This window comes from Notamacropus eugenii, chromosome 2, assembly GCF_028372415.1.
Source record: "Notamacropus eugenii isolate mMacEug1 chromosome 2, mMacEug1.pri_v2, whole genome shotgun sequence".
Classification (NCBI taxonomy): Eukaryota; Metazoa; Chordata; class Mammalia; order Diprotodontia; family Macropodidae; genus Notamacropus; species Notamacropus eugenii.
Window position 1 is genome coordinate 114,010,221 of NC_092873.1, and position 7,242 is coordinate 114,017,462.

Consider the following 7,242-nt stretch of genomic DNA (forward strand, 5'->3'; position numbering starts at 1 on the left):
ATAAATGTATGGAAAATAAAAATTGTAGAATAATTTATCATTTCATAAATATTGTTTGGAAAACTAGTAAGCATTATGGAGCAAAATAAATTTAGGTTCTCACCTCAGAATGATGCCACAATAAATTCCAGCTAAATCAGAGGTTTAAACACACATATAAAAGCCATTACAAGGTTAGAAAAAGTGAAAATTCTATTTTCCTCCCCTATGAACAAGGAATATATTTTTCATATTAAATAAGTAGAACAATAATAGGGAACAAGGTATATCAAATTACATAAATATGAAAACATGCAGATAGTTTATATTATATATATATAACTAAATTAAGAATATAGATAATAGTCTAGCAAAACAGTTTATAACAGAAAAAAATTGGATCTAAAAGAGGAGATACATTGGTCATCTAGGATGTGACTAGTATAATATTTAGTATAATTTTTTTTTGGTTTTTTGAACTCTATTGAAACTTTTGTAAGCATAATAACTGTCATCAAATACCTGTACACCTTTCCTATGGCAATGAAATTAGACTTCTTGTATTTGGAACTATAAAGCAGAACTAGGAATAGTGGACAAAGACAAAATAAAGCAAGAGTTTGGCTAGACATATGAAAAAAAAATACTTAATAATTAGAATTGTCCAAAGGATAGTAATTGAGTGTTATGAGTGGTAGAACCTCCCAGATCACCAGTCCTGCCTCCAGCCCAGCCACCACCATCATAAGGAAAAGCAACTTTTGTGGGAAAGTGTCCAGATATCCCAAACAACTGCTACACACAAGGAAGGCAAGCTAGCCTAGCTGAAATAGCACAGGTAACCTGAGGAAGAGACAAAAGGCAGTATGTATCAGACCCTGATGGAGTCATCTAAGGATCCTGGACTCAAGGGCAGCTAGGAAGTGCAATGGAAATGTGCTGGGCTTGGAATCAGAAAGACTTGAGTACAAGCGTGATCACAAAAACTTACTGGCTATGACTTTGTACAATTCACTTAACCTCTATCTAAGTTTTCATGTGGGGTAGCTAAGTGGTGCAGTGGATAGAGCACCAGTGCATGAGTCTGGAGGACCTGATTTCAAATCTCACCTCAGACACTTGACACACACTAGCTGTGTGACCTTGGGCAAGTCACTTAACCCCAACTGCCTCATCCTGGATCATCTCCAGTCATCCTAATGAATATCTGGTCACTGGATTCAGACGGCTCTGGAGGAGAAGTGAGGCTGGTGACCTGCACAGCCCTCCCTCATTCAAAACAAAGTCAAGTGCAAGTCATGTCATCATTTCTCTGATGGACTGGTCTTCTTTGGCAACGAAGGATGAGCATACACAAGTTTTCATGTACAATGAGAATAATAATAGCACCAATTTCTCAGGGTTATTGTGAGGATAAGATAATAATTGTAAAACACTTAGCATGGTATTTGGCACATAGTAAACTCTATAGAACTGCTAGCTAGCTGTAGTAATAATAGTAGTGGTGGTGGCAGTGGCAGTGATGATGGTGGGGATGGTGGTGGTGTTGCTTCCTACTTGTTGTTCTCAGTCATCATCCTAGGATGATGTACCCATGCACCTAAGGAGATGCAACCTGACAACAGCTTCTGCAAGGGCTACAGCTGCAGTTACTTGAAGACCAGAAAGGAACGGTTTTATTCTCCCAGATCATTAGCACCACCCCCTATTAGAATTTAAGGTACTTGATGGCAAGAGTCCCTTTTTGCTGTATTTGTATCCCCAGCAGTCACTGTAGTGCAGTATATGCTCTATAGCATCACTGGAAAGTAAGAATAATGTTAAAAACAACTATTCCTTCCTTATCTTTTGAACCATGTATCCCAATGCTCAGTATATACTTAAAGCAATTTAACAATAGGAAGAAAAGTTCCTTCTTCTCTGAGAATACTTTCTGTTCTAGCAAAGAACAAGAAAGAAAGATGTCTATCTACTGGAGGATGGCTAAAGAAATTTTGTCTCATCAACATAATGGAATGTTTCTGCTGCATAATTTGAATGAATATGAAAAATCTCCAGCAAAATGGAAGACAAATAAATCTACGTCATTATAAATGGATAGACCAAAAATTTAATTGAAAACAAAATTAATTCTGTGATTTATGATGAGCAATGTTGGACCTTGAAGAAGTTTAGAAAATATATTTTCTGTCCCACTTTGAATAGATGGAATAATATGGGTATGAAATATTACTATATTTTTGAATATTATTGGTTTGCTGATTCCTTTTGTTAAAATGTATTTCTTCTCTAATTTTTTATTTCCAATTTTAGCAAAAAGGAGTGACAAAGGGGAAGAGAGAAGGCTGTATTTGGAAATGATGGTTATTTAAAGATGAAGATATAAAGGTAAAATTAAAAAATTAAATTCTTTGTGCAAGTTGATGTGAACTATTGCATTTTAGGCTGGTTTTGGAAAGATAGAGACAATGTATCACATCTGCTAATTATATTCTTTTACTTAACACTTAAAGAAAAAGGAACAAAAAACTGGTTATAAAAGTTTAAGTGTAGGATCACTTCAAATTTATAACAAAGTGATCCTTGTACTCCTTTCGCACAGGAGCTATTAAATATTTGTATTAAAAAAGAAAACAAATGATCACATCACAGTATAGATAGATACTCTACAGATCAGCGTTCATGAATATATTCAACAAAGTTCCTTGATGGATATGCTTGAGGATTGGCAGGAAGTGGGAGTCCACAGGTGGTATAGAACATACATATTTTTTAGTACTTTTCTGTGTATTATTCAGTCCTATAGATTTTTTCACTTTTTTTTGGTTTTGGAATTCTATTATATGGAATGATACTCTGGGAATGGCAGGGGTCATATACTGTTGGAAATTATAGTGATGTTAAAAATAAATGACAAGTCAATACTCATTACAAGTATGTTTAATAGGTTTGGGGAGCTTTGGAAGATATTCTAATGAATGGACCCTTAGTTGGATTAATGTTAACATCTTGATGGGTTGGGGGGAGGGGAAACTTGAGACTTTTAACCTGTACAAAATACAGGTTTCAACACCTTTCTTCAAACCACAGCATAAAGAAAATTTATCAAAAATCTTGTGAGATGTGTACTGATGTAACAAAATATTTAGCTGAATCAATTTCACTCTTCTTATTGTCTCAGAAATCGGTCTTAACAAAATTAGTGCTATATGGATACAGTCCAATGCCAGAGAAAGTCAGAGAGATAGAGATCTTATGTAGCTTACTAAACAGATAAACCTATTTATATGCCAAATATTTATCTTCAAAATGAGATCTATATTTAGCCCCTTGAAGATCATTAGCTATTACTTATGCAACCCAAATTAAAATATCTCAGCTCAGAAATTTTGATTTCAGCAAAATTGAAGAATATTTGAATTTGATTCACACAATAGCAAAGTTATTAATAAAATTCAGAGTGTTTCTTTAAACACTTTTAAAGGGTTACTGACTTTAGAAGTATGGAATTGTTTATGAGATTTCTGTTTAGTAAGGTTCATACCTCTGAACATTAATAGCCCATTGAGAGAATGGGGAATAAAGTGGGGAAAAATCCTCCTTTAAAAGTAGTGAGTTGTAGAGACAGAGCCAAGATGGTGGAATAGAGAAAACAACTCAGCTGTGCTCTTCCAACCTTTCCCTTCAAATAACTTTCAAATGATGCCTCAAATTGAATTGTGGGGCTACAGAGTAAACAAAAAGTGAAGGTGAAGATTTTCTTTCAGCCTAAATCAGTTTAGAAGATTGAAATCAAAGGTTTTGCTGTTGAGGTGAAAAGTAGAATGCAGTTATGTGACCAGTAGAGGGCCATGGAGACAGGCACCTTAGTAGCAATTTTGGGAGCTCTCATCCAAAGGATGATAAGGGGGGTCAGAAAACTGGTCAGATTGAGATTACAAAAGACCCTTTCCTGACATTAGTTGCAGTGCTTGGTGCTATTTGCTTATTGCAGTTCTAAGTTGGTTGGTTGGTTAGTTGTTGTCTTTTGTCCTCGAAGAGGACCAAAATAACATCACATTTTAAAGTGAAATTTCGGTGTGTCCAACCATGGCTGATCAACCAACACAAGCTTGGAATGCTCTACCACAGGTTGGACACAGATAGTCCATGTGAATATTTGGGGTGGATATCCCAAATTTGCACATCCTGCATTTGCTTTGTGCTATCTCAATTCTGCTTTGCTCAAAGAACACAATATCTTTTCTGATGTGGGCATGCCATGCTGAGCAGTCCTGTGCCAGTGTCTTCCATATTGTACAGTCAAACCCAGAGTTCTTGAGAGAGACCTTGAGAGTGTCCTTGTATTGTTTCTTCTGGCCACAATGTGATCTCCTGCCCCATGCAAATTCTCCATAAAATAGTCTTTTTGGCAAGCATACATTTTACATTCGAACAACATGGCCAGTCCATCAGAGTTGTGCTCTCTGAAGCATAGTTTGAATACTTGGCAGTTCATTTTTATCAAGGACTTCACTGTCTGGTACTTTATCCTTCCAGGTGATCCTCAGAATCTTTCTAAGACAGTTCAAATGAAAATGGTTCAGTTTCCTGGCATGGTACTGGTAGACTGTCCCTGTTTCACAAGCATATATCAATGAGGTCAGCACAATGGCTCTGTAGACCTCCACTTTGGTAGTCAGTCTAATATGTTTTCTCTCCCTAACTTTTCTTCAGAGCCTCTCAAACGCTGAACTACCTCTGCCAATGCATACATCAACCTCATTGTCAATGTGTACATCCCTGGAAAGTACACTACCAAGGTAAGTGAACTTATCCACAGCATTCAAAACTTCTCCATTTGCTGTATTCGATGGTTCCACATATGTATGGTGTGGTGGTGGCTGATGGAGCATCTGTGTTATTTTGGTGTTAATTATTAGGCCAAAATTAGCACAGGCAGCAGAGAATTTATTATCCATACTTTGTTGCATCTCAGCTTCAGAAGCTGCATTGAGTGCATAATCATCTGCAAATGGAAAATCATGCACCAATACTTCCTTCACTTTGGTATTAGCTTGTAGCCTTTTCAAACTGAAGAACTAAACATCAGTACAGTAGTTGACCTTGATGCCATGTTCATCCCCATTGAAAGAATTTATCAAGATGGTTAAAACATCATGCTAAAAAGCATGGGAGCAAGCACAAAGCCCTGTTTGACTCCATTAGTGACTGGGAAGGCATGAGAGCTTTGTCCATTATTCAGAACCCTGGAGAGCATACTGTTGTGAAATTGAAATACAATATTGATGAACGTCTCCAGGCAACAAAATTTTGACATATTTTTCCCTAAGCCCTCACAACTAACAGTGTCAAAGGCCTTGGTCAGAACTTTTTTCTGCTTCTGGCATTTCTCCTGGAATTGTCGGTCAGCAAACACCATATGGACTGTTCCTTGGCCCTTTCTGAAGCCACACTGGCTCTCAGGTGTATGACCATCTTCGAAGGATCAGCCTATTAAAGAGGATTCTAGCAAGAATTTTGCCAGCAATGACTAAGAGAGAGGTCACTCTGTGATTGTCACAGGACAATCTATTCCCTTTACCCTTATAGAGATGGACAGTGAAGGCATCCATGAACTCCTGGAGGATAACTTCCTCTGGCCACATAACCTGGAAAATTTCAACCAACTTTTGTATGAGCAGTGGTACCCTTACCTTGTAAATCTCAGCTGGAATAGAATCAGCACCAGGTGCTTTGCCATATGAAAGGAGGCTAATGACCCTCAAAACTTCTTCTTCAGTTTGAGGTTCAGTGAAGGAGGGATTGACTTCAACCTGAAGTAAATGGTCAATGACCTCAGCATTGATTGATGATGATCTGTTGAGAACACTATGGAAGTGTTCAGCCCATATCTCTAGGATCATGTCCTTATCGCTAATCAATGTGACTCCTTCAACACTTAGTAGTTGTGATGCACCATAGGTTTTTAGTCCATAAGTAGGTTTCAGAGAATCCAAAAAGCACTTTGGATTGTTACTATCAGCATAAAATTGAATTTCATCTGCCTTCTTACTAAGCCAGGAATCCTGAATCTCTCTAAGCTTTGCTTGTACTTTGCTTTTTTAAAATTATTTTATTTTTTAAAATTTATTTATTTAGCTTTTAACATTCCTTTTCACAAAATTTTGGGTTCCAAATTTTCTCCCCATTTGTCCACTCCCCCACCCCAAAACACCAAGCATTCTGATTGCCCCTATCACCAATCTGCCCTCTCTTCTATTATCCCTCCCTTCTCTTATCCCCATCTTCTCTTTTGTCCTGTAGGGCCAGATAACTTTCTATACCCCATTACCTGTATTTCTTATTTCCTAGTAGCAAGAACATTACTTGACAGTTGTTCCTAAAACTTTGAGTTCCAACTTCTCTTCATCCCTCCCTCCCCACCCATTCCCTTTGGGGAAGCAAGCAATTCAATATAGGCCATATCTGTGTAGTTTTGCAAATGACTTGCTTAATAGTTGTGTTGCATAAGACTAACTATATTTCCCTCCATCCTGTCCTGTCCCCCATTGCTTCTATTCTCTCTTTTGATCCTGTCCTTCCCCAAGAGTGTTGACTTCAAATTGTTCCCTCCTCCCATTGCCCTTCCTTCCATCATCCCCCCTGTACTGCTTATCCCCTTCTCCCCCACTTTCCTGTATTGTAAGATAGGTTTTCATACCAAAATGAGTGTGTATTTTATTCCTTCTTTTAGTCGAATGTGATGAGAGTAAACTTCATGTTTTTCTCTCACCTCCTCTCTTTTTCCCTCTACTACAAAGTCTTTTGCCTGCCTCTTTTATGAGAGATAGTTTGCCCCATTCCATTTCTCTCTTTCTCCTCCCAATATATTTCTCTCTCACTGCTTAATTTCATTTTTTAAGATATGATCCCATCTTATTCAATTCACTCTGTGCTCTCTGTCTCTCTGTGTGTGCTTGTATGTGTGCATGTATGTAATCCCACCAACCACCCAAATACTGAAAAGTTTCAAGAGTTACAAATATTTTCTTTCCATGTAGGAATGTAAACAGTTAAACTTTAGTAAAGTCCCTTATGACTTCTCTTTGCTGTTTACCTTTTCATGCTTCTCTTCATTCTTGTGTTTGAAAGTCAAATTTTCTTTTCAGCTCTGGTCTTTTCATCAAGAATGCTTGAAAGTCCTCGATTTCATTGAAAGACAAGTTTTTCCCCTGAAGTATTATACTCAGTTTTGCTGGGTAGGTGATTCTTCATTTTAGT

General features: G+C 37.4%; 1 long non-coding RNA gene across 1 annotated transcript in view; it reads left to right on the forward strand.

Annotated features, from left to right (window-relative positions):
- LOC140526287 (uncharacterized) overlaps positions 1–4,781 on the forward strand; it is a 99,835-nt gene extending 95,054 nt beyond the window's left edge. Inside the window, exons 2-3 of the long non-coding RNA XR_011974306.1 lie at positions 2,293–2,367; positions 4,696–4,781. This is a non-coding gene — a long non-coding RNA (uncharacterized lncRNA). The remainder of the gene's footprint in view (positions 1–2,292; positions 2,368–4,695) is intronic.
- Positions 4,782–7,242: the final 2,461 nt, after the last annotated feature.